An 18,289-nucleotide genomic window follows, 5' to 3' on the forward strand; every position below is an offset into this window, starting at 1 on the left:
AGCGTTCGAACCCTTGATTTCAGCTCAGGTAATGATCTCAGGGTCATGAGATAGAGCCGTGTGTTGGGCTTCATGTTGGACGTGGAGCCTACTTAAGATTTTCTCTCTCCTCCCTCTAACGCTCCTACTCTCTCTCTTACTCTAAAAATAAATAAAATTTAAAAAAATAAAGCTACATGTTAAAATACAAGTTTATTAAGAAGCATCTTGTCTTTTCATATCTTTCTGCCAGAGTTGTACATCATCCCCCCACCAAACCTTTTAAGACCAAGCTCAAGTATAACTCCTAGGAACCTTTCAAATTGGCTCTTTTCTCTGAGTTCATAATATGTCTATTATAATACGATAACACAGTGGGCTAATATAATTGCTTAAGAAGCTGTCTCTCCCTTCTTCTCCCCCCAGCCCACTAAGTTGCTAGTGTTTTAGGATCAGAGATAATGTCTCATTCATTTCTTACATTCTCCACCATATTACATCCTCAACTCTAGAACGTGATAGGTGTTGAATGAATTATTGTTAAAAGAATAAATGAATTCAACCAGAAGTAGAAAGCTTTATTGATTAATTGACTTACCAACTTTGAATTTAAAGGTAAATTTTTAAAATCTAAAATCAGAGTAGGGCGCCTGGGTGGCTCAGTTGGTTAGGCGACTGCCTTCGGCTTGGGTCATGATCCTGGAGTCCCTGGATCGAGTCCCGCATCGGGCTCCCTGCTCGGCAGGGAGTCTGCTTCTCCCTCTGACCCTCCCCCTTCTCATGTGCTCTCTCTCATTCTCTCTCTCTCAAATAAATAAAATCTTAAAAAAAAATAAAATAAAATCAGAGTAGATTAAAATCAGTGCAGCTGTAGATTTGGCACAGAACAAGTTGATATTCTCCAATTAGCGTAATACTTGGGGGCAGAGAAAGTATGATGCACTAAACTGAAAGTGTTTCTAAAATGATAAGAGATGTGTTTATAGGCCAGTTTTTGTGTTCATTTTTGTTTTATTTTTTTAAAGATTTTATTTATTTGAGAGCAGGAGAGAGAGCACAAGCAGGTGGAGGGGCAGGGACAGAGGGAGAGGGAGAAGCAGACTCCTTGTGGAGCAGGGAGCTTGACTCAGAGCTCAATGCCAGGAAGGCGAGATCATGACCTGATCTGAAGGCAGACACCCAACTGACTGAGCCACCCAGGCGCCCCTCATTTTTGTTTTAATTGAACCTCCTATCATACTACCAGTTTGCCTAAGGAAATAGAAAGGTAGCAAATCTACCAACTATCTACAGATACTTGCACTGAGGGCAGGTGGAACTGGATGGAGGGATTGAAGAATGGGAATGAAAAGGAGGAGAACATTTCTAAACCTGTCTCGTGTCCTGATTTTTATGGTAGCATTTGGGGGATTTGGAACTTTTTGTTTTAGAGGATAGGATGTATTCTTTTTTTTTTTTTTTTTTTAAGATTTTATTTATTTATTTGAGACAGAGAGAATGAGAGAGACAGAGAGCACATGAGAGGGGGGAGGGTCAGAGGGAGGAGCAGACTCCCTGCAGAGCAGGGAGCCCGATGCGGGACTCGATCCCCGGACTCCAGGATCATGACCTGAGCCGAAGGCAGTCGCTTAACCAACTGAGCCACCCAGGCGCCCGCGAGGATAGGATGTATTCTTGTAATGAATAGGGAACATGTGTTCCAGAGCTTGATCTGAGAGAAGATCGTTAGTCCTTTAAGTTATGTGATTTGTCAGCTTGCCCACCTACCTACCTTATAGCAGTGTTTGAGGCTAAGTACCTGAAGACTTTTTTTTTGGATGAGAATACTTAAATTTCTGAAGATTAAAAAAGAAGGCTTTTTTTAATTGGGTAAATTATTTGAAATGTGAAACATTTTTTCAACCAAGATTTTTTTTCTCATGTTTAGAAAAAGCAACAATTAAAAAATGTCAGCTCTGGTCCCCCACACCCTTGGATGGAAGCAATCAAAACAACAGTAATATTTTTAACAAAAAATTGCAGAAGCACCTGGGTGACTCAGTTGGTTAAGCGTCCAACTCTTGATTTCAGCTCGGTCATGATCTTGGGGTCGTGAAATTGAGCCTTGCATCAGGCTCTGTGCTCAGTGCAGAGTTGACTTGAGATTCTCTCTGTCCCTCTGTCCCTCCCTCTGCTCATGCCATGCTCACTCACTCCCTCTCTCTCAATAAATAATTAAATCTTAAAAAAAAAAAAATTGCATGTGTCATGAATGTCTAGGTCATATGGCCATAGTGCATTTACAATTACTTGTTTTCTGTTCCTTTTTTTTTTTTGGACTTTTCCCCAAAGCAGAAATTATTTGTGAATGCAGGTTTTTTAATAGCACATAAACATTTACTCTTCACTTTTTAATGTTTTGGTTTTTTTTTTTTTCCCCATGTAGTCTTTATCTTCCTCTAAGAGGTGGTTAATAAAATGCATTGTTTTTGGAAGTATTATGCCCTGGGAGAGTCAAAGCCACATACTGTTTTTCCACTTCAAGTTTGGCAACTTTCAGATACAATACAAACTCACCAGTTTGGTTAATTTTTATCTTAAATGGGGATCATGTCCAATCTTTAGACCTAATGATTTACTGAACTTCTCCGTCAGCTTTATTAGGCTTAACTTGCCAATCATTGTAGGTTATGTTGTATACATTTTTTTATCCAGCAAAAAAACTAATTTTGAACATTAACCATATTTCACTTATTCCCAACCTTGCCTTTTCTGTAACTGCTTCATCTTTAAATCCTGGATTACCTCTTTTAACAAATAACCATCTATCGGATATTAAATAGGCAAAGGATATTATTCATTTACCATCCATATTTTTTGAACTTGCCCTATGCTAGGTGCTTAGGGGCCCTGCCTGCCAGTTGCTCACAGCACGTATGAGAGCTATACCAGCAAACAGAAAATTGTGAGTCGATGTAATGAGTGCTATGTTGGAGGTAAGCTAGAGGGCTGTGGCACTTGAAGCTTTGAACTTGAACGTGAAGGCTTTCCTTCACAAACCCATCTTTGCAAGGGAAGCAAAACCAGGGTTTTCCTAAATGGGAAATTACGGAATATAGCCAGATGCCTGCAGACAAGAATTGAATTTCACCAGCTTGGCAAGGCTCTCATTATCTTCTGAAGCATCAACACCGTGGTTGGCATTTTTATCAAGGAGTTATCCATGTTGTATTTATTACTTCTGAGAACAGTTGGTTTGGGTTGGGAGTGTCATTAAGAGTAAGAGCTATGATTTAGCACTGCTATGGTTCTAGGGCCATTTCTGACTTAGGTTTCGTAACTCCAGGATGCAGACTGTTCATGGAGCTGAATCCTACTACTCTTAATTGTCTCAGCTTTGGTTTTTTTGTTTTTGTTTTGTTTTTCTTGGCCAGGTCTTTTTTCTCCCCTTGAGTTTTGCTCCCTCAGCTGAATCTCTTGTGCTATTTGGTTGTCCCTCCCCTATCTGGGTTCTGTTAATCCCAGAGCCTCCCCACACTCTGTGTAAAATTGGCCTATTATGAAAATCACTTGTAATGAAAAAAATCACTTCTCTATTTTATCTCCATTGCCACGAGTTGTGTGACCTTATATGCTTAACCTCTTGGAGTCTCCGTATTCTCATATATAAAAGGAACCTAGTAGTACTCCCCAGTGGAGCTGTTGTGGGTGGTACACAGGATAGATATTTAAAGCACATAGCAGTTTGAATTATTCCAGTGGCACTTCAACTGCTTAGCAGCAGTTACTTCTCCAAGAACACAAGAGTTTGCACACAGTTGACTTTTAATCTCTTTAATTTCATGCCCTGTGATCATCTCCCTGCCCCCCACTTTTCTAGCACTTTGCTTTCCTTTTTGGTGAGTGTTTGGGCTTAGCGTTTTGGTTTGTTTTTTGTTTGTTTGTTTGTTTGTTTGTTTTCTGCTACTTTGATCATAACTGAGTACCCATTATCCAGGCATATCCATTCAGCACTTATGGACAGTTTCCATGTGCTAGGCATTGGAATACAAAGATTCTCCCATTGAAGTAAGGGAAACTAATGGAAGCAGCCATCTGGTATGAGTTCTATAATGCTGTTATTTAAAGCATAATGGAAACACAGGATGAAGAAGCTTTAATTTTGTTCTGAGTAGATTAGGAAAGTAGGCTAGATTTTAACTGGGCCTTGAATTCTCACTTGGTGGTTAAAAGGGAGATCACGCTAGGGAAAGGGAGCTCTTTATACAAAGACTGGGGAGATATAAGTATTATATGGTGTAAGTAGTCACTACAAAGTCAAAAGTCTATTCTTCCCTCCCCCTGCCATTCCAGTTCTGTCATAGTAGGAAGGCAAAGAGAAAACAAGTAGCATTTTTTTTCCCAGACGTAAAAAATCGCTTGCCTCTGTAGCGAATAAAGAGTTCTGCTTTATTTGCTATTTTTTCTTTGCGTATGTGAAATGAGAGCAAACATAGGAGTAGCACAAAAGCTTCCAAGCAGTATGTGAATGGGCATATGCTTGAACTATGCCCAGAACTGTTGATTTTGCTTCCACTTCTTGTGTTTCCTTCTTTGGATCACTTACTGCATGCCAGGCACTTTACAAAGGCTATCTCTTTTAAGCCGTACAACTTTTATGAATTAAGATTTTCCTTGTTTTGGGCGCCTGGGTGGCTCAGTTGGTTAAGTGACTGCCTTCGGCTCAGGTCATGATCCTGGAGTCCCGGGATCGAGTCCTGCATCGGGCTCCCTGCTCGGCAGGGAGTCTGCTTCTCCCTCTGACCCTCCCCCCTCTCATGTTCTCTCTCTCTCATTCTCTCTCTCAAATAAATAAATAAAATTAAAAAAAAAAAAAAGATTTTCCTTGTTTTACATAGGACAAAACTAAGACTCAGAGGAGTTTAAAAAACCAAAACCAAGAAACTTTCTTAAGATGTATAGCCTGTAAGTGGCAGAGTTCTTCCTCTGAGCCAGCATTCTCTCCCAAACTTCTGTTCTCTTCATCCTAAAGCCAAGTGTAGAGCTGCTGCCTAAGAACCTTAGACTAGGCCCAACCAATAAATTACTGACCAGCTGGCTGACTGGTACAGGCAGCCAAACTTCTGAAGTTTTGTTTCCTTCACCTTCAAGAAGTGGAGTAATTGGAGCAGATGAGTCTACACTTCCTTTTAACTTTGTAATTTCTTCTTAGGCTTCTTCCATCTGTTTCATTCACGCCTGATCACTTTGTGCAGCCAAGTTATGTGACGTAGTGGGGAATGTTCTAACGCATAGGTTGCAAAGGCATGACTACTATTTAGAGTTGTTTAAAATCAACTCTTTTTTTAAGATTTATTTATTTTAGAAAGAGAGAGCGCACGGTGGGGGGGGGGGGTTGTGGAGGGACAGGGAGAGGGAGTGAGAGAATCTCAAGCAGGCTCCCTGCTGATCACGGAACCTATTAACAAGGGCTTAATACCATGACCTGAGCTGAAATCAAGAGTTGGATACCTAAAATCACTTTAAAATCAAAATAATGATTGCCTCTGAGGAAATGGAAGAGGGCATTGTCTGGGGAGAGGCATGAGGGAACTTTCTGGGGTTGAAAGTAATGTTCTGTATTTTGATAGGTGTTTGTACAAGTATACACTTACATTTCTGCATTTCATTGTATATAAATTTTATATCAGAAAAAAGGCTATAAGCAAATATTGAACTCTGGGTAATGGTATGCATGCTGAAGTATTGGGGGATGTATATGGATACCTTTCACTTCAAAATGCACTAAAAATAATGTAGATTAATGGTTGTATAGAAGAATGGGTAGATGAGGTGTGTGATAAAATAAGTATAGTACAATGTTAATGGTAAAATCTAATAGGGTTTGTATAGTGCTTACTGTAAAATGCTTTCACATTTGTTGTAAATTTGAAAATCTAAAATAATATAAATATTAAGATAATTGTCAGGGTGGGGAAATCACTTTTAAAATGAGTCAGCAATTTCCTATCAATAGTCACCTCCTCACTTTTGAAGAGTCTTTTTTAACACCACCTCAGGCTCTAGTTGGATTACCATGAATTTAACCTGATTTAAACAGCTCAGAGAGACCTTTTCATTCCTTAGCCAGTCCTGTAGATGGGGAGGTTCCTTCCCATAGACATTTCAAGTTAGTCTGAATGTTCCACAGAGCTGAAGCTTGCCAAGCAAAGCTCATCTCTGTGGCTCTCTGAGTCACTAATAGTTATACCATATTTCTAGAATTTAATGTCACCATCAGCCAAAGATTAAACTTTTCTCTCCCTCTCTCACACTAGAAATATCCTTGATCTGGTGACGTTTGTTAAGGGAAAAGCCCTTTTTTTGGTTTTGTGCTTTATTTTCAGTCAACCACAAGTTTGAGATTTGAGGTGCCTTGTGTTTCTTTATTCTTTAACAAATGACCCTTCGTGCTTCCCCAGAGCTTTAGTTGGAGACAACTTCTCATTGTGCTGGTTTGAGTTCTGGCACTTGAGAGCATCTTCATTCTGAAGCTTATGGAATGTCCCTCTTGTATTTGAAACAGAGTGCTTATCTTCTCTTCATTGGTTAAGCCCCAGCCCCTGGTGGTGCCCCAAAGAGTGTCTCATCCAAGTTGTGTTTGAGAATGTATGGGTATGAAGAGTACATGAACTCTTGTGCAGCAGAAGTGAAGGGGAGAGCCCTTAGAACAATGAGTTAAATCATGGCGATACCTAATTTCATTAAAAAAAAAAAAAGGTAAGATAGCTAAAATATGTTTTGAATTACTTTCTTCTAAAAATGTCATCTTTTTTTTCTAACTTTAATAACCATTTGTTACAAGTCACTTTACATACTGAAAGCACAGATTATTTTACAATATTGTGTGTTTGAAAATATAACAAAATGGCATTTAAATGAAACAAATATTTGAAATAAAATTGGAGTTGAAGGGCACAGGGAGGGGGATCAGGACACGTTTTGAGTTGTGCAGGAGCCCGTACTATAATTTTTAAGCCTCTGGCACTCAGTAGACAATGTTTTTATTTAAAATCCACAAAGCTGGTATGGAGAGGGAAGGAGAAATTAATTGCTTCTGAGAGTTACCCTAGAAGATTGGATCAGTAAATTTACATGAATCCCTGAAACAGGCAGGTGTATGTGAGTGCCAAAAAATGTCTGAACTAACCAAGAAAAACTTGCTTTTCTACATCACTGTGGTGAAAGCATTGGTTCCCAACAACTTTCACGTTTATGAGGATTTTTTTTTTTTAAAGGGCCTAATAACTATACATTGGGCAAGCAACTGTGTAGTCCAAAAAGTATTGGCTGGATTTAACATACTGGGGCATGTGGATTCCTAAGAATGTCACACCTTGTCTATGCCAATAAATCAGAGTGTCTATTCCTGATACTAAATCTGATGGCACTGGCAGCTTTTCCCCTTTATTGGAAGGACAATAGTCAGAAGGGAGATTGTTTTTTCATGTATTTTGCTCTCTGATTGGGGTGTTTTTATGATTTTTTTATTTTTTTATTTTTTAGCCATGAAATAATACTGGCAAGTCCCAAGAAAACTAGATCTGGATTTCATTTTGTCTTTTCAACTCTATGTGATCTTGTGCACATTCCTGACATGTTACAAACAGCTTGTGTCTCTGAATGTGCAGTATCAATTTTCAGTGGTGAAAGCCCCAAAAGGAAACAGACTGATTCTTCCATGCACAAACAGCTGGGCAGTTGTGGATGGAATTAATTGCTGATATATATTGGCTTTGTTTTTCTTCTCTTGTCATTTCCTTTGCAGCTGTGAAAGTGAAGTTTGACTTGAAAACAGACATTTCCAGCAGTGCAAATCCAAAAAGTATCAAAATGGGATTCTTCAAATATATCCAACTGCTACCTTTGAGTTCAGTTTGGGGCTGAGATAGAGAGCAGCAAGGGATGGCAGGTGATTCATAATTATATATATGGTTGAAAAATAATTAAAACAGGCACATGCACTAAGTATTTTTGAATGGGTTGATTTATTTTATGGTAAAAGTGACCTCATAATCCAACAAAAGGCTAGATCAGTCAGCAAGCACCCCCTTTCTAGGATCCTGGAAGAAGTTGTTATAGGCCACCTCTGAAAATATGGGGGGCGGGGGGGGGAGAAGAGGAAAATACCAAAATGTTCAGTACTGCAGACTGATTTATTGTTCCAGTGTGAGGAAGTAGCAGTTGGCGCAGAGGGTAATGTGACAACATGTATCATTAAAAATAATATTTTCCTGGTCTTCTCCAAAAGCCTTTTCTTTGTTCTAAATTCAATGTAAATGATTATATAGCTTTTTTTTTTTTTTTTTTTTTTACCTGTGTGGGTATTTTACTAAAAAAACCGTATTTTTTATTCCATGAGTTATAGGAGTTCAGTTAAAAGTAACTGTTCGTTGTGAGTCTGAATGTGCATATACAGGAAGTAGTATTGATTAAAGTCACTTTGAACAATAACCAGATGTTTGGTGACAGTTTCAATAACTGATTATTTTAGACACTAAGCTTTTTAGGCAGTATGTATACATCTTACAGAATATCTTATTTGTAAATCAGAAAAAACTGAAAATCAAAACTCTATGAAACTATTTGAAAAAGCAGGTGCCTATACAATTTTTTAAAGTCTGGTATGTATATTAGTGATTTCCATCAAAATAATCCTCCCTTGTATGTATTTTAATATTTTACCTAAAACAAGTTTATAAATCAAATCCTTTTTTTTTTTTTTTAAGGCAACCCTTGCTAGTTAGTTGATAAGAAAATGCTTTTATTGTTTCTGCATTACCAGGAGAACTAGAGCATTGATAGAGAAGGATAAGTGATGCTTATGTTCATTATTGGATCCCCTATTTTGGCCAAATAGGCCAAAAGGTTAAGTTCTAGAGTGAGCAATGTTGCCAACACCTTGAGATATGCAGAAGCTGCTGTTGCTAAACTTAGAAGTTGGCGTGGTTGGACTTCCTTTATAGTAGTCCGCTTCCACCTTACATTCTGCTGGTTGAGCTGCGTGATCTACCTGGCATTTTATCTTTACTTTCTTCACAAAAAAGGAATGAGTCCATATTTTATTTCACAGCAGGAAAGCAGGAGGAACTGCCCTCCCCTCCCCCGTTTCTTTCAGGAGGATTAACCAATTAGTTTTGACTCTGAGGCCCTGAAAAATGTTGTGGCAGTATTAACGTGCAGTTTGCTGTCACTGAAGTCTGCGTTGGGTGTGTTATTTCCCCCAGAGTGGGCTCCACCCTTGCTCTAACCGCACCGAGTGTGGATATCTCACTGTTTAAAACAAAGTTCATTTTTAGGGCAGCATTGCATCAGAATTGCCACACAAAAACCAGCTTAAGAAATGTACAGCAGCTTCAATTTTTTTTTGTAAGTAATGGGTTTTCTATTGTAAAACTGATAACGACAGCTTAGGGGGAAGCATAGATAAGATAGATGGCTAGTTTTGTGCTATCTGCTAGTAATGTGCAGTATTCTTCTTGGGAAGGAGCCTGTAGCTTTATCACTCAACTAAATTTTTTCCTGTTCACTTGCTTTTTTGTTGTTGTTGTGTCTTAAACAGTTTACTGAACTGTTGTTTTTGTTTGGGGGAATGACAATGACTGTTTAAACTAAGGAAAATACTGGTAGTTTCCCAAATGTGCTAATTACTTAACATAAAAATGCTTGAAGTAGTGTTTTGCACTGAATTTATTGGACCCATTAACAGCATAATCTGGCAATACTGTATTTCGAGACATCGTGGCATGAACTTTGTGTGTAAGAGTGGGTTCATTGAATTAAAAAAAGCCAGCATCTAAAGAGCCTTTATTTCTGTTATAATGATGCTTTGTCCTGCTGCTGTTGGGTATTTGTCAGAAGAGTGGGGAAGGCTGCAGCCCAAAGTTCTGTTCCATGCCTTGTCTGTGCCTCTGTGTTCTTTTCTAGAGTTTGTGACGTGAGTGGTTAAGTTGAACTGTAGGAGAATTCACCGAGGTCCACATTCAGCAACTTTTCCTTTGCAGATGGATCTGACTTTTTTTCCCCTTACATATTGGGGTTTCATTTGTAGCTGTGTTTTAAATGCCTGTGAAGTGTTTAATTATGCACTGACCAGAGTAGGCATGTTGAGAGAGAGGCTGTGCTCTGTGATCTCTTCTGTACTATTGTCTTCCTCTCAGGCATGTCCATTGTGTACCCTTTTAGGATAGACACACCCATTCAGTACAAGCAAGTTGAAGCACTTGCTTCAGTTGAAATCAAAGCTGAATGTTGAAAATGGCAGATTTTCGTAAAGCTTGCAGGGGTGACATTGTGTCATCCTTTTTGGACTTAGACTTGTGAGCATTTCCTTGCTTTAGCTTCTTCTTTGAAACTTGGTAGTAATTGTGTTTAGCCATTTTCTAACATCACAAGGATGTAAGAAAAAAGTAGAAGCTTGGTGTATCAGATAAAAGCACTAGGCTGGGAATCAAAAGGCTATTACATTGGACAGGTTTCTTCACTTGTAAACTTGGGAATTTGGGTTAGCTAAGAACTTTTCCAGTTAAGAATACCTTAATTCTCATTGTAAAGACACATGCCTATTCTAAAAATGCTAAAGGGGATGTATTGGAATTGAGGGGAAAAAATGTTTAGATGTTAACCCAGAATCATTCTTATCAATGACATGAAAACTAAAGCTTTACTTTAAACTGTGTATATCAGAAATTTTAGAAATTTACTCTTTGATTCTATTCTGAGCAGTAGAATTCACTAATCATCACCTCAACAAAATAAATTTTCAAGTTGTTTTGCATCCCTACCCAATACACAAACCACATACACACCACTTAATTTCTGAAATAAGTTTCCCTTACAGCACAGAAAACACTTTTTTGTTCTTTTTCATTTTTAAAATGTTTCAGTCTACTGAGCTAGATGATCTCTGCTGTCCCTTTGAACTCTAAGAGAATACAACTTACTCTTGATGTTTTTATAGTTGCTCCAGAACAAAGCTTGCCAACCACTTTGTTGTTAAATACTGAAATTGGGAAATTTTCTAAATAGATTTTATATGGAACTTTTGTAGAAGGTCAGTAGTTAATACCTCCAGTAATACTCGTATTCAAAATATTTAAAAATCTGGGGCACCTGGGTGGCTCAGTCAGTTAAGTGTCTGACTCTTGATTTCAGCTCAGGTCTTGATCCCAGGGTTGTGAGATCGAGCCCCACGTCAGGCTCATGCGCTGGGCATGGAGCTGCTAAAGAATCTCTCTCTCCCTCTCCCACCCCTCTATAAAAATCATCATCATCATCTTATTTTTTCTTGTAATAATTATGTAATATAAAGAAAGTGGAGTGATTTTTTTTTTTTTTTCCACCAAGCTCTGTATAGCTGCCCTTAAATCCTCTCCTGCAACCCTAATCCCTGAGCCCTACTCCCTGGGGGGAGGGGGGGCGGTGGTTTCTTCTCTATTTTTCAAAAAATATTTCTATGAATGAGTGCACATCTTTTTTTTTTTAAGCAAATTAAATTTACAATGCACACCATTGTGTATCTACCTCATTCTTTTTAATGGCTGTATAGTACTTCGGTGTATGGATGGATGTACTATAATTTATTCATTCATCCTTTGATAGAGATCTGGATTATTTCCAAATTGTTCCCTTTCTCCCCTATCAGATATACTTAATCAGTCCTCTCTCCTACCTCCATTTTGGAGCCAGAACCCAGGTGCTAAAAGAGGTAATAGTGCTGTGCAGAAATAGAGAAATCCCTCATCAGTTTCTCCTCCTCTGGCTAGAACACCAAGGATAGGCCCCACTGTCCCAGCCATTCATGAGTGAGTAAGAACTGCCCTAGGAGTCATTTTTCAGCAGATTAATCAAATAACATTGGGTTCGAAGTCTGGTAACTTGAGTGTAAGATTATGGGCAGGTCAGTTAACCTCCTTGATCCTCAGTTTTGCCACCTATAAAATGAGAGGTTAAAAATAGATGCTTTTTTTTTTTTTTTTAAGATTTTATTTATTTATGTGACAGAGAGAGAGACCACAAGAGCAGGAACACAGGCAAGGAGGGTGGGAAAGGGAAAAACAGGCTTCCCGCGAGAGTGGGAGAGGGAAAATCAGGCTTCCCCCGGAGCAGGGAGCCCAAAGCAGGGCTCGATCCCAGATGCTCAACAATTGAGCCACCCAGGCGTCCCAAAATAGGTGAGTTTTAATGCCCTTTCCAACTGTAGTATTTACCTATATTTTTGTTGAAGTATTGATTTAAGCTATATAACCCAATCTGTATCAGGTTTCTGTTACTTAAATTGAAAACATCTTTTGTGTATATTGTGTGATGTGTAATTTATTTGGGCTAAGCTATTTTAAAGTGTAAGACTGTAAAAAAGAGAAGTTGAATGTTATATTTTATATAAACTCTCCTTTTCTAAAAAGTCCACTTCAAAAGTATAAAATCCATTCCAGAGAAATCAGATCCTTTTATCAAGCTTGAATACTTGAGAAGAAGATTCTGAGTGAGGCGGTATTTGTTTTTAAAATGGATCCTTGTAATTTTCAATGAATCCAGCCATTCAAGGCTAATCCTCAGGGCTTTGAAACTTGGCTTCAGCCCCCTTGTTTAAATTGTTTTCACATTCTAGTCCTCTAATCCATCTCCTTGTTTCATTGAATGCTAAAATTGATATTGCTTGACATAGCTAAAGTTGTCTGATTTGGTGCTGAGGAAGCAGCTTAGAGGTGAACTATACACTATTATCCAGCCAGCAAAGTCATCAAGTTACACAGCAAAGTTATAAAGTAACAGAAGCAGGAGTTTTTGCTGCATCACACATAAGATGTTTAGGATTGCCTGTTTCACAATTTTATTCTTGCAATTCTGTCAAATGACAGCTATCCTGAAAGCAGAATGGTAAAGAACTTCATTGTTTGATTTGTGTAATAACAAGAAGATAAAAAGATACTTTCTCAGCCTGTAGGTAGGGGAGTCTGTGTGTTCATATGCTGGTTTAGCCTAGCTTTGTGGCAGAAAACTTGATGTTCCTTGATTAAGTATGCTTCTCTGAAACCTGAGATGTTATTTATTAATCGAAGCAATGCTGCATAATTACTACCGGTATTCTGTGTTGATTTTCATATCAGTTGTTTGACATATGGTTCAGTTTAGCAAAATGTATTGAGGACCATCTAGGAACCAAGCACTGCATTAAGCAGTGGAAGTACCTAAATGACAGAGACAGTCTAGTCGTACTGGAATCTATTAAAATGACAACTCTTATTTCTTCCATTGATAGAATTTTGGGCAGAGAAAATTCTTCAAATTTTGAGTCTGTGAAAATAGATAAAAACAAGGTATATTTTAAATAATTAAAAAGGTTTTAATGTCTTGTTAGGACAGTGTTAACTACTGTGGAGGCACACTCTTCTGTGTGTGGATCTGCTAGTGACATCAATTTCTCACTAATGAGATTCCAAACAAAATAAAGTTGTGGTTGGACTAATTGAGCCTTAATTTTTGCCCACTTACATGTATCTAACATATAAAAACCTGTTACCATTATTGTACCTCATATATTATGACTTAATCTATTGCTTGTATGACACTAACCTTTGAAGATGGTCACACTATGTCTTGATGACACATCCTGATATCTTCTTTGTCAAGTTACCCCATTCATTGTGACATTTACGACTAAGGAAATTCTCTATAGTTAGAAATATACAGGATACTGCTGTCTACAGGATGTTGAACAACTTTGTCTAAAACATTTGCAATCATTTTAAGAAAAACAATCCTATGATAGCAAAATCAGTCCAGTAGATTATAGTTTGAGCTGAAGCAGAAAGCCATTTTAAGTGTGTGTGTGTGTGTGTGTGTGTGTGTGTGTAAAAGAGAGAGAGAAGAAAAAGTCTAATCATTACTCTGCTCCATTATGCAATCCTAGAAGGGACTGCTGTTTCTTCTTTGGAGCCCAGCTTTTGGCTGGAGTCCTGTGACACACAGTGGGAATTCACTTCCTATCAGGAAACGCTGTTTTTCAATGTATTATCTTGTTGAGACAACCACAGTGAACAATAGGCTATTAATGTATTAGAACAACAAGTGTCATAACTAAGCCAATATTTGCTTTGTTTTGAGTGTTACCCTAAAAAAAAAGCTTTGGCCAGCCTTCAGAATACATATGACCATCAGTAACTGCTGGGCATAGAAGTCATGACAGTTAAAAAGAACAAAGAAGAAAAAAAAGTGTTAATAGCAGTGATGAACTTTTTGCAGGTTTACTCACTTTCCGCAGAGAGACAAGAATTAATTAAATGGTTTCAAATACGTCTTTCAGCTATGAAAAATGTCTACTTAAAGGCCTGTTTTGAGTTCTGAAAGCTACACCAAGAAGCTAGTACAAAGAAAAAAGCATCAAACTCAGGGTCTTTAGGAACTATCAGATGTTTTTACGAGATACATCACATTTGATTTTGGATATTTATATTTAAAATAATTTTATAATACTTATTTGAGGACTGTCTACTTTTTCAAAGCTGTGTTTCTTTCATAATGATTAGGTAGAAGAAAACCCCATTCAGGGGATGGTCAGTATCAAGTCACCACTATAATTATGTGATAAGAATATAACAAAACTTCAGAGGTGGAAGGTAAACCTAGAAGTCATGTGATCAAACCATCACCTCATTTTATACATGAAGCACATCAGAACTTACCTTTCATTTCAATTGAACTTCCTTTACTATCTTAACCCAAAATTCTCTTTAACAGCCATTCTCAACAACTCTTGGGTATTTTATATTTATCTTTCATTTGGTAGTTGTCATAAACTGGTTTTTACTGTTCGTTACCTTTCCATGTGTCATGTCTTAGTTCTTCTGTGATAAAACTGAGAAGTCCTTAAAGGCAGGACCTAGACCTGTGTCTTATATTTCTTTATAGACTTTACCTAACAGCTGAATTAGTGGTTGCTAGATTGATAGGATCAATAGGGTTTGTTGGGTTTTTTTTTTAATATTTTAAAATGACATTTTTGTACCACAACTTGTACCTCATTTCAAAACCCAGGAGTAAGTATAGATTTTTTTTAAATTGCTCTTTTTATACCTTCACTTTTTTGTGATTACTTTTCAGTCAGCTTAAGACTTTTATATGCAGGTGAAATTCATTACCTCAGCCATCTTGGGTACCTGGCCATTCTGAACAAACCATGATTAGCCCAGTTTTCAAGGGTTGCTCTAAATTCTCTGCTCTAGTTTATTCTAAGTCAAGTAGAGAATGGGATATTATGATTCAGTAGCCCTACTTACCTCACTTAGTTTAATAAACCCTTATTGCATAACGGTAAGTGGACAGTAAAGAAAGAAAAAAGATGTTGACCCAATTACTGGAGCAGACAGACCTACTCAAATAATTTAAAGGCAACACAGACTATGAAAAAGTGCTTTGGGAACAATACTGGTGGGAGGAAAGGCTAATTCTTGTGGAGGAGATTGGGGAAGCCATTATGGAAGGAGTTGGCTTTTGAATAAGACTTCAAAGTATGGATTAAGATTTGGAGGGTTGGAGATGAGAGGGAAGAGAGTTCAAGTACATGAGAAAGAAGGTGAGCAAAGCATCAATCAGGGAAATGGCTTTTGTTTGGGAGAGTCATCATTTTCCTCTAAGTCTATGAGGGACACACTTGGAAGTCTTTTCCATCCTATTTTCAGAGCCTAAATTTTAGAAACCCCCAGGCTGATTCCTAAGTGTTTTTTAAAGGTAGGACTCCAAGGTGCTTTTTTTTTTTTTTCCTTGAGGGAGGGACTAAGAAAATTGTGTTTTTTTGAAAATTATATAGTAGGTATCTTTGTGCTTCTCAGTTGTAACCATGAACCCCAAAGGTTGTAGTGTCCATACTACCTTTCAGATGTTTAAAATAACACTTTCTGGCACTTTGCAACTCTATAGAACTCTTCCTTGACAATAGAGATCAAATGTAGAAACAAAATATTTAACAAACTCTGTGGAGAGCTACTTAAGTTACTAAGCTCCATGAAGTTTGCTTTTTATTTGACAATAAAGTACTTGATGTAGGCTTTAAGTCCAGCTAAATAGGCACTATAGAACTAAGCTGTGAGTCTACTCTTTGTGACTAGACAAAAACAAGAATCCTACTCCAAGCCTGAATTTAAAATATAGCAAGCAATTTAAGCGGACCCTTCAGGCATGTGTGAGTGGTACAAAAAGCTGAGTCATAAAGTTTATTCTCTCTAGTGAATTACCATTAAAGCTTGAAAGAGCAGCATTCTCATTATTTTAAAAGTGGTTAAATTGTTCTAAATTCTTATGAAAATACACAAAAAATCTGTTTTGTATGTTGTTAACCCTGAATGCTACTTAAAAACTACTTAAAATCAAGAAATTGGAGCTTAAGACATTAGGTGACTTTTCTTTTTCATGAAAGGTATCATTTAATGCATAGTAGCTTCTGAAATTAGTTTATTGCCACAATCTTTAAAGGAATTTTTTAATGCAGTTTCTATTTTAAATCTTTTCTTACATTGACAGATCATATGATCTACTTTCTGTGTATCATATGCTATTCTAGTAATGTGAAAAGTCTCAAATTGAGGGACACTTGAGAAGTCACATTCTTTTTGGGACCTGTTTCTTCATATGGAGAATTGAGGCAGTAGGATTAGATGTAATAATATCTTAAAGGTATTAGAGCTTAGTAGGACATAAGTTCTAAAGATGCTATTCTTATTTTGGTTCTAATTAAGTAATATTAGGAAAGAGCAGTATATATTTCTTGGGACAGTTGTTATTTGGGTTTATAAATGTTTTGTCTCTCTGTTATCCTTATAAAGGTATTCTTCATCCTTTAAAAATCTGCACTTCTGATGTCTTTGTTAAACTTTCCTTCGTAAATTAAATGATGAATTAGTTTAATGCTTTCTCTTTTTCCCTGATTTTGACCTTAGACTTTTTAGGTCTTCTTTCAGATTTTCTTTTTATTAAGACTTCAGGTTCCAGCTGTGGTTTAGAGACTTCAGTTGTTGTCTCTATTCTCTCCAGTCTCCTCAGTGTCTCCATGTCAGAAAAGGATCCCAATCTCTTTTCTCTTATATGAATTAATTGTCCTAAAAAATTAAAATGTATGCATACATTTTCAAGGTTCTTAATCATATTGACTAAGCCTACTTTTCAAGGCTAAATCTTACTTTATACTTGGTCAGAGCCTAAACCTCTTTAAATGACAATAAATGACCAACACAGTACTAGATGAAATAATGGGGCATATGTAATCTAGATATTAGGTTCCAAAGAATTCACCCACCACCACCACCTCTTCCTAAAGCTTGTAATTATAGTTGTAGTTTATATTATACTTGGTGGAAGATTAAATTTGGTGAATTACCAGGAAATTTTGCTTGTTTATTATTGACTTAATAATCCCTGAGTGTCAGTCCATCGACAGATGAATGGATAAAGAAGATGTGGTATATATATACAATGGAATATTATGCAGCCATCAAAAGGAATGAGATTTTGCCATTTGCAACGATGTGGATGGAACTGGAGGGTATTATGCTGAGTGAAATAAGTCAAACAGAGAAAGACATGTATCATATGACCTCACTGATATGAGGAATTCTTAATCTCAGGAAACAAACTGAGGGTTGCTGGAGTGGGGGGTGGGGTGGGAGGGATGGGGTGACTGGGTGATAGACACTGGGGAGGGTATGCGCTCTGGTAAGCGCTGTGAATTGTGCAAGACTGTTGAATCTCAGATCTGTACCTCTGAAACAAATAATGCAATATATGTTAAGAAAAAAAAAGATAGCAGGAGGGGAAGAATGAAGGGGGGGAAATCGGAGGGGGAGACGAGCCATGAGAGACGATGGACTCTGAAAAACAAACTGAGGGTTCTAGAGGGGAGGGGGGTGGGATGCCTGGGTGGCTCAGTCGGTTAAGCGGCTGCCTTCGGCCCGGTTCATGATCCCAGGGTCCTGGGATCGAGTCCCACGTCGGGCTCCTTGCTCAGCAGGGAGCCTGCTTCTCCCTCTCTCTCCCTCTGCTTGGGCTCTCTCTGTCAAATAGAGGGGAGGGGGGTGGGAGGATGGGTTAGCCTGGTGGTGATGGGTATTAAAGAGGGCACGTTCTGCATGGAGCACTGGGTATTATACTCAAACAATGAATCATGGAACACTACATCAAAAACTAATGATGTAATGTATGGTGATTAACATAATAATAAAAAATTTTTTTTAAGTCCCTGAGTGTCAGACTCTGTATGACATGTTTTCATGTTCAAGTAAACTTCATTGTAAGAAAAATC

At 37.7% G+C, this 18,289-nt stretch overlaps 1 protein-coding gene across 6 annotated transcripts in view; it reads left to right on the plus strand.

The window, feature by feature from the left end:
* Positions 1-18,289, plus strand: part of ADD3 (adducin 3) — a 124,187-nt gene that overhangs the window by 59,375 nt on the left and 46,523 nt on the right. The window contains exon 1 of one of the 6 annotated variants that reach the window (XM_035028746.1): positions 8,823-9,366. The exons of the other annotated variants lie outside the window; for them this stretch is intronic. The gene's annotated coding sequence lies outside the window, so the exon portion shown is untranslated. Of the gene's footprint in view, positions 1-8,822; positions 9,367-18,289 lie in introns of those variants that run through there. 6 annotated transcript variants of the gene reach the window in all.

The sequence above is a fragment of the Mirounga leonina genome, unplaced genomic scaffold (genome assembly GCF_011800145.1).
Source record: "Mirounga leonina isolate KUSES-001 unplaced genomic scaffold, KU_Mleo_1.0 Mir_114, whole genome shotgun sequence".
NCBI lineage: Eukaryota > Metazoa > Chordata > Mammalia > Carnivora > Phocidae > Mirounga > Mirounga leonina.